This window comes from Eurosta solidaginis, chromosome 1, assembly GCF_040869045.1.
Source record: "Eurosta solidaginis isolate ZX-2024a chromosome 1, ASM4086904v1, whole genome shotgun sequence".
NCBI classification, from domain to species: Eukaryota; Metazoa; Arthropoda; class Insecta; order Diptera; family Tephritidae; genus Eurosta; species Eurosta solidaginis.
Window position 1 is genome coordinate 111,042,195 of NC_090319.1, and position 19,175 is coordinate 111,061,369.

Genomic DNA, 19,175 nt, shown 5'->3' on the forward strand with positions numbered 1-19,175 from the left:
AAAAGGAAACGTAAAGACTTATATAGTAAAAGGAAATGGTGAAATATATCTACAAACTACTCTTCACAACGGCAATCTTAATTATATATAACCTATGCAAATTTATAAAATATATTATGTAATAACGGAATTAAAATAAATCTAGGGCCTACAGGTATAGAATAATACTTAAGGACTAAATTTTCTTTGTTTATGATATGTATGTCCTCATCTATAAGTTGAGCTACTAAAATACGTAATCCAGATGAGGACACAAGGGGCTCTATAAAAACGTTTCCAACTTTCGTTAAAACTCGAACTACAAAACTATTTTCGTTTTGTTGGTTAACAATCTTTATAGAACCCAATGTACTACTTAAGAAGAAACTGTCCTAATCATTCTTAAAATTTATAATAAAATTATCATTTTTAAAAATTTTGCTACAATCCGTAAAATTTCTTCTTTCTTCTATTCTGAAAAACAATTGCTGCAGTATCTTAGATGGATTGTGAATAAGTTTTTTTAATGTATTGCATATAATTCTCAAATTTATATGCTGAAAAAGAATCTAACAGACCAAATTGTTTTACGCAATCGCTTAAATGCAAAAAGATGTGGACATTGAAACTAATTAAATTCGCGCCAAAATAATTACTAAATAATTTAACAAACTCTTTTAACATTTCATTCGCAACATTAGATTCTACTTTACAAGACTTCTCACAGGAGAGAAGTCGAACAGCACAATGCAACAAAAGAAAGTGATAATAAAGGTTATCCGGTATGCAGTTTTTCAAAACGAAAATGCCAGAATACAGTAAAAACTGTCGATATTCTGTCGATTTCCAGTTGCTTAATTCGTCTAGATCACGGCTTCGTCTAGAAAACTCAGAGGGAACGTAATACTTCTGAAACATCAATTTTTCGTTCATTCTCGTTACGTTCCCTCTTTAATAAGCAACTGGAGTAGTTTTTTTGTTACTCCTAAGTCCACTAAATGCATGGGTTCGAAGGGAAACTGAGAAACCATGCCTATATTTACAGAATCTAGCAAAATCTCCCTCGGCTTATGGAATAACTATTTTTAAATTAATCATCTGTTCTTATCTCGCCCACTTCTTGGGATAGACACACCCGATCTAAATGTTGCCCCATTTGCAAACATTTCGGGCAGCTATTTTTTGCTGTATGACCCTTTACTCCAGTTATAAATGCTCGAGCTGGTGAATCGCAAGTAATCGTACGCAAACGTCATTATAGCTGTGAAGTTGCATTTTATTTTGCTGTGTTTATTTTGCGAGTTTTAAATTATAATATCTAAATTGTAATACTAGTTTGTGACAAAAATAAGTGCGAAAACCTAGAGTTCATCTTAATACAATTGGTTTGTTTTGAAAAGTTAAGATTTTGTGAATTTTTAAAGTTTTTAATCAATTTATTATTATTCATTTTGTGTTTGCCGAGTCATTGTGCATTTGTGTTTTTGTTGCAATTTTGATTGGCACCTTTTCACCTTGCAATTGTTTTTGTGCGCACACTTTTTGTTTTTCTCGCAATTTACTGTCTTGGCAGCTGTTTGCGTCGCTTTTTAAGTGTCAAGTGACAGTGACTCTAAAACTGCTAGCTACCGCTAGCTCCCAAACTTTCAGAGTTGCTTTATATATAACCTTTCTCGTTCTCAGTGCTATTTCAACTGTTTTTTCTTTGTAATTTGTAAAGATATGCCATTTCTATATTCTTATACTAGTCTATTTTCACCTTTCTATAAAAAATGACTTGCATTTTCAAAAACTGTCAGGTAAAAAGCGAATCCGAACGTTTTGTCTCTTGCTGGCTTTGCGATGGGCTCGCCCATGGAAAGTGCGCGGGACTGACGGCTAGAGTTGTTGACACTGTCAATGATGAGGAGAAGGGAGTACGTTGGTCATGCATTAAATGCAGATCAACTGAGGTTGACCTATTTAAACTGTTTAGACAAACACGAAATGCGTTTTCTGAAATTGCTAAGAGTTTTCCATAATCACGGAAAAGTTCAATCAATACGATAGCTTGTTCAAATCCTTCAAGTGTTTGGATGAGCTACCGCATTGTTTAAATAGAAAAAAAGACAACCGCGATAATAAACAAAAACACTCTGAAGACTCACCTAACGCTTTGAATCTTAATCCTGCTCAGAACATTAATCTTCCGCAAGTGGAGCTCATAGACTTGGCTTCCCCTAATCCGCAAGCTGTGGTTCCATCCACTTCTAAGGCCACGGAAAAAACCTTAGAGTCTCAAACTGTAACTTCTGAAACTGTAACTTCTCAATCTTTGACTTCTTATTCAGAAGCACCGGCTAAGAAGCTGGTTGTAGTCCCGCTCAAAAAATCGATTTTTGTATCTAGCTTTGACAAAGACACTTCCGTTGAGGATATCAAGTCTTATGTCACTTCGAAAATTAAGGCTGACGGCATGACTTTAAGAAAATTTAAATTTAATTACGAAAGAAACGTTTCTTCATTTAGAATTGATGTTTACTCAAAAGATTTTGATAAACTTTTGGACAGCGCATTTTGGCCGCCAGGGGCTTTTGTTCGCGAATTTGTGCATAAGACTATTGAGATTACTCAAAATGTAGCAAAAATTCCTCCTCAAAGTTCCGATCCAAAAAACTTAATTTAACATCTTGCTTAAGCATTTACTATCAAAACGTTAGAGGCTTAAATACTAAATCAACTGACTTATATTTGAAAACCATTCACTGTAACTATAATATTATTGATTTTACCGAAACATGGCTGAAACCCAATGTTTTAAATTCCGAAATTTTTTGCGGTGAGTATCAGACCTATAGAAATGATCGCTTAAATAGGACCGGAGGTGGTGTCTTGCTAGCTGTACATTCTTCAATTCCATCTTAAGATGTTAATTTAGCCGAAGTTTATTCCATCGAGTTTAAATGCATCCGAATCTTACTAGGCCGGGGTCATATTTACTTAGCCGTTTGCTATATTCCACCGTCTTCTAATCTATCAGTGTATATGCACCATATTTCACTGTTACAATCAGTCAACTCGATGATAAAGCCCACGGACTCAATGATTGTTTTAGGCGACTTTAACCTGCCACATATATGTTGGAATACCGTTGATCACAATATTGTCCCCGTATCATCCAAGATGCATAACAATGACTTCTTGGATGGAATTACTGATCTTTGCCTTAATCAGATCAACTTCTCTCCGAATAAGTATGGAAAATTCGTATGCTATCTTCACACAGACGGCTTATTGAATAATAAAGTCATTTTTCTACATTAAGACGTTTATTGAGCTCAATCTTCCCTACAAAATTCGAATATATTATTATTTCATTAGTAGCTAATCGAATGCCGAATGAAGTCAAAAGCACAATGCAACTCTGTTGGTAACGTTCCGCTTCCGTTTCTGTTTCTTAGTTTTTGGTGCGTTCAGTGCTTAAAAATGTCATTTGTCAAAGCAAATGTCATTGTCTGCATGGCGGAACGATACAAGGTGGCCGCATCGAACAGCTGATTATAACCTTTTTTATTTGATTTGATACATCAACTACCGGCGCAGTACGATTTTGACATTTTTCCATCGAATTTACAAGTACATGGAATTTTTTTTGTTTGTAGGTATGTCACCATGCTCCCACCTTGTATTGTTCCGCCATGATTGTCTGTCTCATCCTTCATACTAATCGAGCAGTTACTTCTGTGTGAAAGCAAAAAATTTACGATTTCATTAGCAGGTGAAATGAGATCATTAAGTTTCTGTGTGAAAACAGTATTAGACTTAGCATTTGTTGACGACATATCTAGATTCTTTATAAATCGGTGTGAACCTCTTGTTTTGCCAGAAGACGTTTACCATCCTACTCTTGAGATAACTTACGAAATCATAAGCAACGAAGTCAGCTGCACTAACAAAACACGTGTCTTTACCAGATGCTTTGATTTTTCCAAAACTAATTTCAACAATTTAAATAAAGAGCTTTCTGAGATAACGTGGCCTCGATATAAAGAGGATGTAGAGGAAAACGTTTTACATTTTAATAAAACCATTTATACTTTATTTGAAAAACATGTGCCCAAACGCACATGCTCGTACATTGAACCAGTGCAAGCTTGGTTTACTAAAGATTTAAAAGCTTTAAAAAATAAGAAATCACGTTTATTCAAATTATATAAGAGAACCGGTTTACATTCTCATTGTGCACAGTACGCTATTTTCCGCCATACGTATTTTGAACTTAATAAAAAGTGTTATAAAGCTTGCATACGTAAAATTAAAAGCAACATTATTTGCCACCCGAAGTCTTTTTATGATTTCGTAAATTCTAAACGCAGAACTAACGGGTTACCTTCTGCCATGAAGTTTAGAAATAGCATTTCCAGCGACGATCAAGAGATTGCAAACTTATTCGCTCAATTTTTTCACTCTAATTACTCTGCCGTGGTTGATTCATCACCTACAAATTATCCGTATGAGCTCCATTCTAGTAACTCAATATATGCCCTACATTTGCTGCCTGAAGATGTTCTACTACATCTAAAGACCCTAAACGAATCCTTCAAATACGGTCCCGATTTGATCCCAACATGTTTTCTTAAAAAATGTGTGGAATACATTTACCAGCCCCTTACTGATCTGTTTAACCTCTCTTTAAAAAATGGCATTTTCCCGACGGTTTGGAAGGAATCTTTTCTTATCCCACTACATAAAAAAGGAAGCAAGTCGTCTATTGAAAACTATCGTGGAATAGCAAAGCTCTCCGCTATCCCTAAGCTTTTCGAAGCAATCGTTACTAATCACCTTACATTTTCGATTTCTACATTGATAGATAGTTCTCAGCATGGCTTTTGTAGAGCCAAATCAACCACAACCAATTTGCTTGAATTTACAACTCACGTCTTTAATGGGTTTAGAAACAATCATCATACCGACGTTATATACACTGATTTCAGCAAAGCATTCGACAAAGTACGCCACTCATTACTTGTTTATAAACTCGAATTGCTTGGTTTTCAACCTGGCCTAACTCGCTGGATCTCCTAGAACTCAAAGAGTCATTTTTAAAAACCTTTGTTCGAATGTCATCGATGTTCCCTCCGGTGTGCCTCAGGGCAGCCATCTCGGTCCTATTTTGTTTTTGATCTTTATAATAAATATTCTAAAATTTTAATGTATGCCGACGACGTAAAACTTTTTAAGTCATACGCGTCGGTTGAAGAACGTTCTGTAAGTCGTTTAGTTACTTGGTGTAATGCGAATTTTATGCCTCTCAACATAGAAAAATGTAAATCCATGTGTTTTTCACGTGGGAACATACAGCCAGCTTCCTACACAATTAATGGCCAAACTCTGGAAAGCGTTGATGTTTTTGTCGATTTGGGAGTTACAATGAATAGCAAACTTAGTTTCAACCCTCATATTAATGCCACAGTCAATAAAGCGAGAGGAGTTTTAGCATTTGTGAAAAGATGGGCAAAAGAGTTTAGTGATCCTTACGTTACAAAAACCCTTTTTACATCATTGGTGAGGCCGATATTAGAATATGGATCGATAATTTGGAATCCGCATTATCAAGTTCACGTGGATAGACTAGAATCAATTCAAAAACAGTTTTTATTTTTCGCCTTGAGAAATCTTCAATGGGACTCTCCGTATAATCTTCCTCCTTACACTAATCGATTAAAACTAATAAATCTTCCTACACTTGCAAGTCGTAGAGAAATGCTAGGTGTACTATTTATGGCTAGACTTTTAAATGGATCGATTTCAAGCCCATTTCTTTTGAACGAAGTAAACTTGAATGTTCCATGCCGAGTTTCAAGGCATTATAAACCTATAATTCTTAAACAATGCAGAAGCAATTTCCAACTACACGAACCTTTTCTATGTTTGTGTGAAAATTATAACTCTCACTCGAGACTCGCTCTTTGCCATAAAAAAGACGGTTCTATCTTCTCTTAATAATTAAAAAATTATATTTACTTTTAGTCTATTGTGTAGATCCCACCTTCACCCCATTCTGAGCTAAAGTGCCTATCTCCTCGCAAAATTCTTTTAAAAAATCATTTAGATCTGGGGGCTTACTCATCCCTGAATAACAAGCTATCATAAATGGTTCCGAATTGGGGAAATCTACAACGTGGCCCAAAATTGGCCATAATACCCTGTTAGAACTTTTGAAAATTTTAAGCCCATCTATTCCCACATCTATTGAAATTCGCTCTAATCTTTGGAGAAAATCAAACTCTTTAAAGTAAAAATTATATTCAATCCCAAAATACAAAAACTCGCCCTCTGAAAAGGGCCTAATACTTTCTAGTTCCCTTGTAAGCCCTCGACTTATTTGACCCATTGAGTTTAAAATATTGGTGAAGGTCAATATACGTAAAGTTATAATTTGTAAAAATTGTTAAAAAGTAATTATTCGAAGGGGTCGTGGGACCCCCTCACCCCTTTCCATGTTCGAAAAAAATTTCGCCAGTAGACTATTATCTCTCTCCCAAATTTTATCAAAATCCGTTCAGCCGCTCTCGCGTGATTCAGTCACAAAGGCAAACGTCTGGACAAACATACAAACATCCAAACTTTCCCATTTATAATATATATTAGGTATATATTAAGATTAAGATGATGACACCATAAAATCTTCTAGAACTTTGTCAGGGACTTAGCACTGAACCCGTTTTGACATACACTATTATGCACATATGTACAGGCGCATGCATATATGTATATATTTTATGATAACATCATGAAATCTTCCAGAACTTTGTCAGGGGCCTAGCACTGAACTGGTTTTGATGTACACTATTATGCATATATGAACAAGCGCATGCGCATATATATTTTATGATAACATCATCTTCCAGAACTTTGTCAGGTACCTAGCACTGAACTGGTTTTGATGTACACTATTATGCATATATGTAAAAGCGCATTCAGGTACCTATATATTTTATGATAACATCATGAAATCTTCCAGATTGATGTACACTATTATGCATATATGTACAAGCGCATGCAGATATATATTTTATGATGACGCCATAAAATCTTCCTGAAATTTGTCAGGGGCCTAGCACTGAACTGGTTTTGATGTACACTATTATGCATATATGTACAAGCGCGTGCACATATATATTTTATGATAACGTCATGAAATCTTCCAGAACTTTGTCAGGGGCCTAGCACTGAACTGGTTTTGATGTACTCTATTAAGCATATATGTACAAGCGCATGCAGATATATATTTTTTGATGACGCCATAAAATCTTCCTGAACTTTGTCAGGGGCATAGCACTGAACTAGTTTTTATGTACATGTTAACATGGCATTTGTTAACAATTGCTACAACAATAAATGATTGATAAGCAATAATAAATACAGGTAAAGCGGATATGCAACTCTTGTTGCACAATATTTCACATAAAAGCTCAAGAAGCAATGTCAGCAAAATTAGCAATTCATTTAAACAGGAAGCCCAACAAGCGCAACTAACGTTGGCTAATTCGCGGAATAGCAAAACGCAGCAGCAACGCCAGCGGAGTCGGCCAATTAATTAAGCTTAGTTATAAGTTAATAATTTTTGTAAAGTTAGTTCTACTTTTGATGTGACTCAATAAAGGTCGTAAAGACCCTAAAAATATATTTTTTTGGAATTCTTAATAAAAGAATCCTTAATTGGCGCCCAACGTGGGGCCGACGGTTGTTCGCGGGTTGCAAAAAGTAGTGGGTAAATCCTTTAGATTCCGTTCCGAAAAACACAAAAAAAAACCGTGTAAAATCGCGCGATTAAGAAAGCGTGCAATATTCGAGTGGAATACTTTAAGAATAGGAAAAACGAAAGAAGCAACGAAAGCAGCAACCGAGGCCAGAGAATAGAAGCAGCGTATATCGGCCCCCCAGTAGACCGACCAAGGACAAAAAGGAGACGCCCAGTCGTCAGCCGGTACGCGAAGGACCTTCCCCAAAAAAATGGAGAAGCTAGCAATGTAAGTTAAGTTTAGAAATAAGTAAGTGAAAGAAATTTGTGAAATAAAAATTTTTTAAGTAAATGAATAGGAGATTACTAAGGAAATCGTTTGAAAAGTGAAGTTGAAAAAAATCTTATTTTGAAGTTAAAAGTAAAATGAAAAATTAATTTGGGAAATTTTATTGGATAAACGAAAAATTGCAAAGCAAAATCTGCGAAAAAAGTATTCGCCTTAGAATTAAAATTTTAGGAATAGTAACAAGCCTCTATTGAGAGCTAGATTGATAAAAAGTAAAATAAAAAGAGTGTAGAATTAACCCTTTGTGAATAATTAGTGACAACACCGAGAAAATTTTATGATAAAAGTGAATCAATTGCCAAAATTTAAATAACTAAATTTATCACTTCTTGTGAAAAACTTAAAGAAAGGTTTTACACTTTAGATTTTCAATTGGTTCGGTTCATTGAATTTCACTATTAATAAAATAAATTGATTATATCAAATAAATTTAACAGTTGAAATGAATCCAAACAACCTCGTTCGCCCACCAATCTTGAACGCACCCCAAGCTCCAGCTGCACCTTCTGGTCAGCAAGCTCCTCGTAACCCCAATGCGTTTTCAATGGAAGAACTTACAAATATTGTCTCAGGACTTGTCACCAACATCCTGAAAACCGAGGGGCGGAACCTAGTTCAAGCCGCCCTAAATCCTAACGCGAATTTTTCGAACTTTACGGACATTACAATCGATACAAATTTAACCGGTAATGTTTCCGAACTTGACAAAATTCCGGATGTCGTAAGATGTCTTCGGGAATTCTCTGGAAACCCAGGAGAATTCACATCTTGGAGGAAAAGTGTGGACAGAGTCCTCCAAATATACGAGCCTCAAAGAGGAACTCCCAAATACTATGGGATACTTAATGTCATACGAAATAAAATTGTGGGCAACGCCGATGTCGCCCTGGAGTCGTACAACACTCCATTAGACTGGCAGGCCATATCAAAATGCCTGACACTCCATTACGCGGACAAGCGCGACGTTGGTACCCTCGAGTACCAAATGACTTCACTCGCACAGGGTAACCTTACGATCCAAGAGTTTTACCAACGGGTATACTCTCATTTGTCCTTAATATTAAATAAACTAGGCTGCATGGAAGTCGGCACAGAAGCCATGCACCTACAAATCCGCACTTATAGGGATAAAGCCCTAGACACTTTTGTCCGTGGCCTCAAAGGAGATCTCCCCAGACTCCTAGGAATGAGAGAACCGGCGGACCTCCCTCAGGCACTCCACCTGTGCCTTAAACTAGAAAATCAGAATTTCAGGTCAAATTATGCTCTAAGCAATAATGGCCAAGGTAGAAAGCCGCAGGAATTTCGACCACCTTTGCCTCCTAGAAGGCTAAATAATGAATTCTACCCAGAATTGGCATACATGCCCCAACCCAGGTTGTACGCAACCAACCCATACCAACCACCACAGGTAAGTGGTCAAGGCCAACGTCCACAACCAGCTAATCATTATGGTCAGCAGCCAAACTATCCACCACCGAGGCCTTTTCAGAAGCCTTAGCCCCGTCCAGAACCCATGGATATAGACCAGTCGCTGAGAACGCGCAACATAAATTATATGAATAGGCCGCGTCCTAATGACCCAACTAACAAAAGACCCCCTACCGGAAACCCTCCAGCACCAGTTCCCCCAAACAAAATCCAAAGGAACTTCCATATAGATGCCGACCAATCTGAGGAATATTCCCCTACCATGAAAAATGACGATCAGACAAATGCAGATTATTACAACGACGAAACTTATACCACTCCTGACGACTGCGAGGAACAACACAAGGACAATTACCTAGACACAACAGACCTACATTTTTTAGGATGAACCACTATTCGCTGCCTTACTTCCAGTGCAAACTGAAGAGTGGAGAAACTGTAAAATTTTTAATAGATACAGGATCTACAAAAAACTACATACAGCCCTCCATTGTTCCCAGTCCAATCAGAAACGACAAAATTTTTTTTGCAAAATCAATAGCAGGAGACATCGAAATCAAAGAACACACCTATCTCAATCTTTTTAACGTCGATAACAAATTGAAGTTTTACCTTCTCCCCACATTAAAATCCTTCCATGGTATACTTGGAAACGACAGCCTCAAGGAACTCGAAGCTGTGATCCACGTCAAGGATGAATTTATGGAAATAAAAGGAAACACAAGAATTAGGATAAAACAGTTAGCTTCGGGATCAATTAACAAAATTGACCTTAAGGAAGACAACATGTCACCAAGTCAGAAAAGTAAAATCAATAATCTAGTAGAAAAATTTTCTAGTCTCTTCGCGGAACCCAACGATAAACTTACATACACCACTAAAGTCGTAGGCGAAATCAGCCAATAAAGATACTCCTGTTTATACACGATACTATCCCTACCCCATGTCGCTTAAAAGCGAAGTTGAATCCCAAATAAACAAAATGCTAGACGACGGCATTATTCGACCATCAAGGTCACCTTACAACTCACCCGTTTGGGTGGTAGCGAAAAAGCCTGACTCCCAAGGCAACAAGCAGTATCGAGTCGTTATCAACTATCGCAAGCTTAACGCGATTACTGTAGCAGACCGCTACCCAATACCTCAGATAAATGAAGTATTGTCTCAGCTCGGGAAAAATAAATTTTTTTCCGTGTTAGACCTAAAAAGCGGATTTCATCAAATCCCGCTCAAGGAATCCGATATTGAGAAAACGGCTTTCTCAATCAATAATGGCAAGTACGAGTTCACGAGATTGCCATTCGGACTCAAAAATGCCCCGTCAATATTCCAGCGAACCCTAGATGACATTCTTCGTCATCACATCGGCAAACTATGCTACGTCTATATCGATGACATAGTCGTCTTCAGCAACTCTGAAGAAGAGCACGCTCTCCACTTACAGCAAATTTTCAAAACTCTAGAAGACTCTAACATGAAGATCCAACTCGATAAATGCCATTTTTTCAAGGACTCTGTAGAGTTCCTAGGATTCATTATTTCCTCAAGAGGAATTATAAAAAACCCCGCAAAGGTTGAAGCAATATCAAAAATACCTTACCCAAAAACCATTAAGCAACTTCGCTCATTCTTAGGCCTTTCCGGCTACTACCGCCGCTTCATTAAAGATTACGCCATGTTGGCTAAACCCCTAACGATACTCTTGAGAGGGAAAGAAGGGCGTATATCTAAAAACAAATCAGCTAAAATAAATATCGAACTAAATGAAGAAGGAAAAGATGCTTTCAATAAAATAAAAAAAATCCCTTATGTCTGACGATGTTATACTCGCATACCCCGACTTCAGCAAAGATTTCCATTTAACAACCGATGCCTCTAATTATGCGATTGGTGCAGTCCTTTCTCAGGATTAAAAACCTATCGCATTAATTTCAAGAACACTCAACAAAACAGAAGAAGCCTATGCTACAAACGAGAAAGAGTTTTTAGCTATAATATGGACCCTAAACAATTTCAGGAACTATCTTTACGGCTCAGCAAAAGTAAAAATATTTACAGATCATCAACCCCTCACTCAGGCTCTTAGCAATAAAAACAACAACTCTAAAATGAAACGCTGGAAATCCATTTTAGAGGAATATAATCACGAACTCCACTTCAAACCTGGCACAACTAACGTTGTAGCTGACGCCCTTTCAAGAATGCCACCTGAACCAATTAATTCCTTATCCTCAACTCAACATAGTGACGAGAGTTCATCGGATAATTTAATTCCTCACGTCGAAATCCCAATAAATGTTTTCAAAAATCAGCTATTTCTGAAAGTAGCTGAAACTTCAACGTACCAATTTAAAATAATATTTCCCACTTACCACAGGCACATTTTAGAGGAACCCGACTATAGCCCAGAAATTTTGATAGACCGCCTTAAAAGATACCTCAACCCCTCCGTAGTTAACTGTATTAAAACAGAAGAACGAATTATTGGAAAAATTCAGGAAATATATCCAATCCACTTTAGCAACTATAAGATCAGGTTTACACAACTGCAAGTTCAGGACGTGACAGACGAACAAGAACAGGAAGAAATCATAATCAAAACCCACAAAAGAGCTCACAGAAATTGTCGAGAAAATAAAATTCAAATTCTCGAAAATGTCTACTTCCCATCTATGACTACAAAAATTAAAAGAATAATTCAACAATGTTCAACCTGTAAAGAAAATAAATATGATAGACACCCCAGTAAACCAAAATTAGGAGAAACTCCCATACCTCAATTCCCAAGACAAATTTTGCACATCGACATTTACATGACCGACCGAAACATAGTCCTGACAGCAATAGACAAATTTTCAAAATATGCTCAAACCAAAATACTTAAATCCAGAGCAATAGAACACGTTAAGGAACCTCTCCGTGAAATACTTTTTCAATTTGCCGTCCCGAATATGTCATAATAGACAACGAAACATCCCTGAACTCAGCTTCCATAAGATTTTTAATGGAGGACACTTTAAACATACAAGTTTTCAAAACACCGCCTTATACCAGTTCCGTTAACGGTCAAGTGGAACGATTCCACTCGACCCTCACAGAAATAATGCGTTGCTTAAAAGCAGAACGCACCTTCTCTTCATTCGCCGAACTTCTCGACAACTCTGTCTACGAATATAATTATACAATTCACTCAACAACAAAAAAGAAACCAATAGAGGTGTTTTTCGGGAGAACAGTCTCTACTGACCCAAGCCAATTCGAAAGAGCGAGGGAAGAAAACATCTCCGAGTTAAGAAATAAACAGCTTAAAGATCTTTCTTATCATAATAAAACCCGGTATCCCATAAAGATTTTTCACCCAGGAGAAACCGTATATGTGAAAATCAATAAACGGTTAGGTACGAAAATTTCCCCCAAGTTTAGAAAAGAAGTAGTAAAGGAAGACAGAAACTCAACCAATTTAACAGAAACAGGAAAAGTAGTCCATAAAAGCAATATTAGAAATTAAAAATTTACCCTTTCATTTTCAGACTCCTGTTAATTTACTGTGCCACTGCGAAAGTAGACATTTACGACTATACGAACTCGCAACTAGTGACGATTAATGACGGACTAGTAAAAATACAGAACGGTGCCTTTAGGCTTATACATATAATTGACCTCAACAAGTACGAACAATTTTTGACAGACATGTACAAATTTATTTCATCGGACATACCTAAGGATAACATCCTGTATCCCACCTTAATACACGAGCTAACCCAATCCCTCCAGATATTAGACACGATCAAACCAATTGAAAAGAAACAAAAGAGATCTATAAACATTTCAGGGACGGCATGGAAATGCATCGCCGGAAGCCCAGATCATGAAGATCTTGAAGTAATAACAAATAACCTTAACGAAATTAACAATAATAATAATAAACAAGTAATTATAAATGAACTTTTCAATGAAAAAATTAATAATATTACAAATATAGTAAATAATCTCTTTAATAACATAAGGAAAGATATTTATGTAGAAAACGAAACAATAACCAACTTGCAAAATAGAATAAGATTAATTAAGGAAGAATTGACGAATATTAAATACGCCATACAGTGGGCGAAAAAAGACATATTGAATACACTATTGTTAAATAAAATTGAAATTGAAATTGCTATGGAAAAACTCGAAGATGAGAAAATACCGTTTAAAAATGCGGAAGAGGCACTAGAGATTGCCAATATAAATGTTATTAGTCAAAATATGACAATTTTTTACTTGGTAAAAATACCACTAGTTATTAAAGAAAATTTTCAAAAAATTATTTTAAGACCTGTTGTAAAAGCAGACAACACTATAATTGACATAGAATTCGAAAAAATATTAAGAGGAAAAAAAGAAATTTACGGAATAAAAAAACTTTGCGATAGCTATAAGAAAATAGAAATTTGTAGACAGAATCATTTAGTTGACATAAGTAATAAAACTTGTATGCCTAGGATAATAAGTAGTCTTAATTCAACTTGCACTAAAAGCAACGGCCACCACATTCCCCAAATCGAAGAAATAAAATCCGGTATATTACTCCTTAATGGCTTTAAAGGACAGATATTCACAGACGGCGAGCTTAAGAATATATCAGGAACACAACTTATCAACTTTCATAATTCAACGCTGAAAATTAATAGTCAAACGTACATTAACTATGACACAGTACCATTTCCCGCTATCCCAGCAGTCTTGCAACCTGCACCAATCGAAAAGAATCGAATTGAGTTACTCTCCCTCAAGGCTCTAAAAGAGTTACACATAGAGAATATACACAGAATAAATCTTCTTAAAGTAGCAACTATATCCAACAGCTCACTTTCACTTGGAGCAGTTGTGACTACTTTAATCATCATAATAATTTTTTGCAAATTCTGGAAGAAGTCCAAAAACAGGATAATAATTTCATCAAATCTTGACATTAACCAGATACCTGCACCAAGCATCACCCTAAGTGAGATCAAAGATATTTCAAACGAGCAGCCCACATACATAAATTTTAATAACTTACCTTATTTTTGACAACGCTCGGGGCGAACGTTTTTAAGAGGGGAAGTGTTAACATGGCATATGTTAACAATTGCTACAACAATAAATGATTGATAAGCAATAATAAATACAGGTAAAGCGGATATGCAACTCTTGTTGCACAATATTTCACATAAAAGCTCAAGAAGCAATGTCAGCAAAATTAGCTTGAATTTATTTAGAGCGGAAGTTCAATACTTTCCCACAAAATTGCCAGACGCGACGTCAGCAAATTAAAGCTCCAATTCATTTAAACAGGAAGCCCAACATGTGCAACTAAAGTTGGCTAATTCGCGGAATAGCAAAACGCAGCAGCAACGCCAGCGGAGTCGGCCAATTAATTAAGCTTAGTTATAAGTTAATAATTTTTGTAAAGTTAGTTCTACTTTTGATGTGACTCAATAAAGGTCGTAAAGACCCTAAAAATATATTTTTTTGGAATTCTTAATAAAATAATCCTTAACTTACACTATTATGCATATATGTACAAGCGCATTCAGGTACCTATATGTTTTATGATAACATCATGAAATCTTCCAGAAGTTTTTCAGGAGCCTAGCACTGAACTGGTTTTGATGTACACTATTATGCATATACATATGTACAAACGCATGCAGATATATATTATTTGATGACGCCATAAAATCTTCCTGAACTTTGTCAGGGGCCTAGCACTGAACTAGTTTTGATGTACACCATGATGCATATATGTACAAGCGCATGCAGATATGTATATATTTTATGATGACGCCATAAAATCTTCCTGAACTTTGTCAGAGGCCTATATATAATATCAAAGCGTGGCAAGTCCTGAAACTCGCTCTTGAGATGAACACGATCTATGAAAATTTTTGATTCTTGAAAGGACGCCGAAGGAACGTTCTGCACTAGCTACAGTGACAGGTATAGTGCAAAGGATACGTAAAGTAACACATGTGTTGGGGAAAATCGTTTACAGATTTTGAACATATGTAGTTGGCATTTAGCAATTCCAATGGTGACAGATCTTTATCAAAATTTGCTTCGTAAATGTGTTTCAAGTGAATTTTTTCGCATTCTATGCTTTGAGGTATGTCCGACTTGTATTTTTCGACAAATTTTGCTGGGAAAGGAAAACGTCTCGCTCAAATTTTTCATGGCTGCAAATCGTTCAGTAATGCCAGTTATTACCGCATCAACGATCACCAGGAATGTATTGTTTTTAAAATCAGACTCTGAATCATCCGTAATCATCTCATTTAAATTATCCTCAGAACGTCTTTTGGGTTTTTGTCTTTCGAGTGTCCGGAAACTTTGGCGAGATGTTCAATTATAGCAACTGTTTTGCATTCATTTAAAAATTTTTCCCATTGGTGCCTGATCAACTTCAAATCAGCTTATAAGGCATCTAGATGTTGGACCTCAACATCTATGGTGGCGTTTTTTCTGTATAATGTTCATTTCTTTATTATGGTGACACCACACAATCCTCCTGCTCTTTGTCAGAGACATAACACTTTACTTATATTGGTATTCATCAGAATATATAGATGCATCAGCGCAGTTGCATCTCTATATTATGTTGAAACCATAATATATTAATTTTAGGTAATAATATACACTTTTTTGAAAAACTTACTAAATCTTGTAACAATGAAAACGGCAGTTGTTATGAAAGAAGCGTCGTCTCCAACTTTAGTTTCACTTTTGTGTTTTCCAAAGCATTGTTTTTACCTTATTTGTTAGTTTTTTTTTACAATTTAATTGCATATAATTGAAACTTTTACGCAAAATTACATAAATCACGTTTAAATGTTTGAAAATTTCCAACGACAGGGGCATGTCAAATAATTATTCTTTATTTCCCTTGTTTTGGGATATTCATAAGTAAGACACTCGTGTTGTTTCATTCGCGCTCATTCTATTTATGGGAAAATTTTTTCACCCTGAAAATTATCCCAAAAACTTGAATTTTTTGACACCGAAATTTTTGATGTTGTTGGAATTTCAGGGGAAAGTGGTTAAAAGTGGGTAGTCATGGTTGGCAGGGTATAAACGTAGTTATAGCTGGTAATTTTATTGCTGATAACTAACTAGTAAGTTATGGAAATAGAAGCGCCTAGTAATATGTCAAGGAGGAACCCACACAGTATAAAAGCAGTACAGCTGAGGCACGACGATTGAGTTTGATTTAAGCACGTTATCTGTCGAGAAGTAGTAGTATTGTGAAGTACTTGAATAAAGGCTATTTTGCATTATTGAATAGTGGAGTTATTTATTCAACAGTTCAAGAGTGATTCGAACGTTAGTAGAAGGTTGCAAATAAAAGGAATTGCACTAAATTCGTTAAAATATACCTATAAACATATTTATTTGCATTGTTTATTGGTGCCTTAAGCTAAAAAATGTGACAATTTCAAAAAAAAAAAAATACTTAAAACAAGTAAAGGTGTCTAAGTTCGGGTGTAACCGAACATTATATACCCAGCGTGAGCTTCAATTTTATTTTTCATTTCGGATAAATTAATTTTCAACATAACACGTGGCACCGCCCGTTTAAAAAAAATGTCTCCCCATTTCCTCTTACAATAAAACTTGATAAGTGAAATATCATTGATTCAAAACTATTTATACGACCCTTTTAAAATTGTTTTATATCTAAGTCGCCGTGGTCTCTACCATTTTTACTAGAAATATTTTCTGTTATAAGGAAAATATGTGTACACAATTTCATTACGATATTGTAACAAATTTGCTTGCAAATCTTCTTATTTGCCTTTTTGCTAAGTTCGTACCACTAAACTGTTGAATAAATAACTCCAATATTGAATAATGGAAAAATGGGCTTTATTAAAGTACTTCACAATAACACTTATACTTTGCAATTAGCTGGCTTAATAACCAAACTGATAGCTTAAATGAAACTGACTTTCAAAATGATACTACTATTGCTCGCTAGATATCGTCTTAATCGAAACTGATTGACAACTCAAATCAAACTGAATTCCAGCGCCTCTACAATTGTCGCCTTTTATACTCTTTGATTTCAACCTTCGCATCTTCTAGGTGCTTCCAGAATCTACTAGTCCAGCAGCTCTCAAACTTCTCAGCTGTAACTACAATTGCACAATTTTATAGTTTTTCTCATTGCATACTTATAGGAGTATCTCAGATATATGCATGTGTTTGTGCATTGACTCTCCGCTGCTCGTATACGTACATGGTACATATGTGTAGACGCAGTTATTGTTTCGTTTATGTAGATACATAATGATTGAATTATTGATGTGCATTCACGTCACTGCTTAGCATCGGCTTAGAGACGATAGCATCGCTCAGTGCAGCTTACATTCGTTACACTGCCCTCCACCTAAGTCTGATCATCCCGATCAGACAAATCTCTCGATCTAACCGCTGCTAGCATCGCCAAATGTAACACTCTTCTATTTCGTAATTTCCCAATTGCTTGTATGCGGTAGATGACATCACTGATCGTCTTCACAACTCCGTACGGGCCTTCCCAACTGCACCGATATTTGGATGAAACACCTTTCCGCCGGTGAGGGTTGTATAGCAGTACCAAATCTCCCTCCCGGAAACCTTCCAAATTATTTCCCTTGTCGTACCTGTGTTTCATCTTACTACTCATTATCCTGAATCGTTCCCTCGCACCCTGTTGCTTGGCCAATGAACTACTTCGTAGAGCTTGCGCTTGTCGAATTGGCTTCGCATAATCAGTATCGTTCCCACGTTTCACAACAGTAGTGCGCTCCGGCTTGAAACTACCCTCGCACTCTTTCTCGGAAATTCGTTGCTTCGTTTTCCTGCGTCTTTCAGGTTTTGTCAATGCCAGTGTTTCTCTCGCAGGTACTTTTGATTTTGCTTTATTTGGCCCATTCGACCTATTAACCTTTGCCTTTGACTTCCGTGGTTTTTGTCGAGTCTTCTCCACCAGTACTCGATTACTACTGAACCCTTTCTCCAACTTGAAGTTAAGTGGTTTATCCTGGTTCTCATAACGCATCACCCTTCTCTGCATATCGATCTTGATGTCATGGTCAACCAAGAAATCCACTCCCAATATAACTTCATCAACAATCTCCGCCACAACGAATTTGTGTAAAACCATGACCTTACCAATTAAGACTTCACAGATCACTTCTCCCTGAACTTGGTTATACTCACCAGTGACCGTACGCAACTTTGCTCCAGGTTACGGTTTTATTCTCCTGTTGACCAAGTCAGATCGGATCAAGGAATGAGATGCGCCCGTATCTACAGTCAGTACACGTTCTTTACCATCCACATTCCCTCTGACGGTAAGACTGCTTGACTTTCTTCCAATTTGCGACACAGATATCACAGGACATTCAATAGCCGGGGCAAATTTTCGTTCTTTACATTCGACCCGCTCTTGCTCGTTCCCGCCAGCTTTGTGTTTACGGCCACCCACATTGTTGGAACTGTTAGGGTTGGTGTTGCAATGTCGTGCAATATGACCTGGGTTGCCGCACTTGAAACATTTTATAACTCCGGCATTTTTCTGTTGTGATCCCTTCAGTGCTTCCAAAATTGTGTCTACCCAATCTGGTCTTTCCACCTCCACACGATGAGCTTTGTATGCTGGTTTACTCAATAATGAGGCGGTTT

At 36.5% G+C, this 19,175-nt stretch overlaps 1 long non-coding RNA gene and 1 pseudogene across 1 annotated transcript in view; one reads left to right on the plus strand and one right to left on the minus strand.

Annotated features, from left to right (window-relative positions):
* Window positions 1-19,175, plus strand: part of LOC137236730 (uncharacterized) — an 84,036-nt gene that overhangs the window by 36,376 nt on the left and 28,485 nt on the right. The gene's annotated exons all lie outside the window — the stretch shown is intronic.
* On the minus strand, window positions 478-13,006 carry LOC137238609 (uncharacterized; annotated as a pseudogene).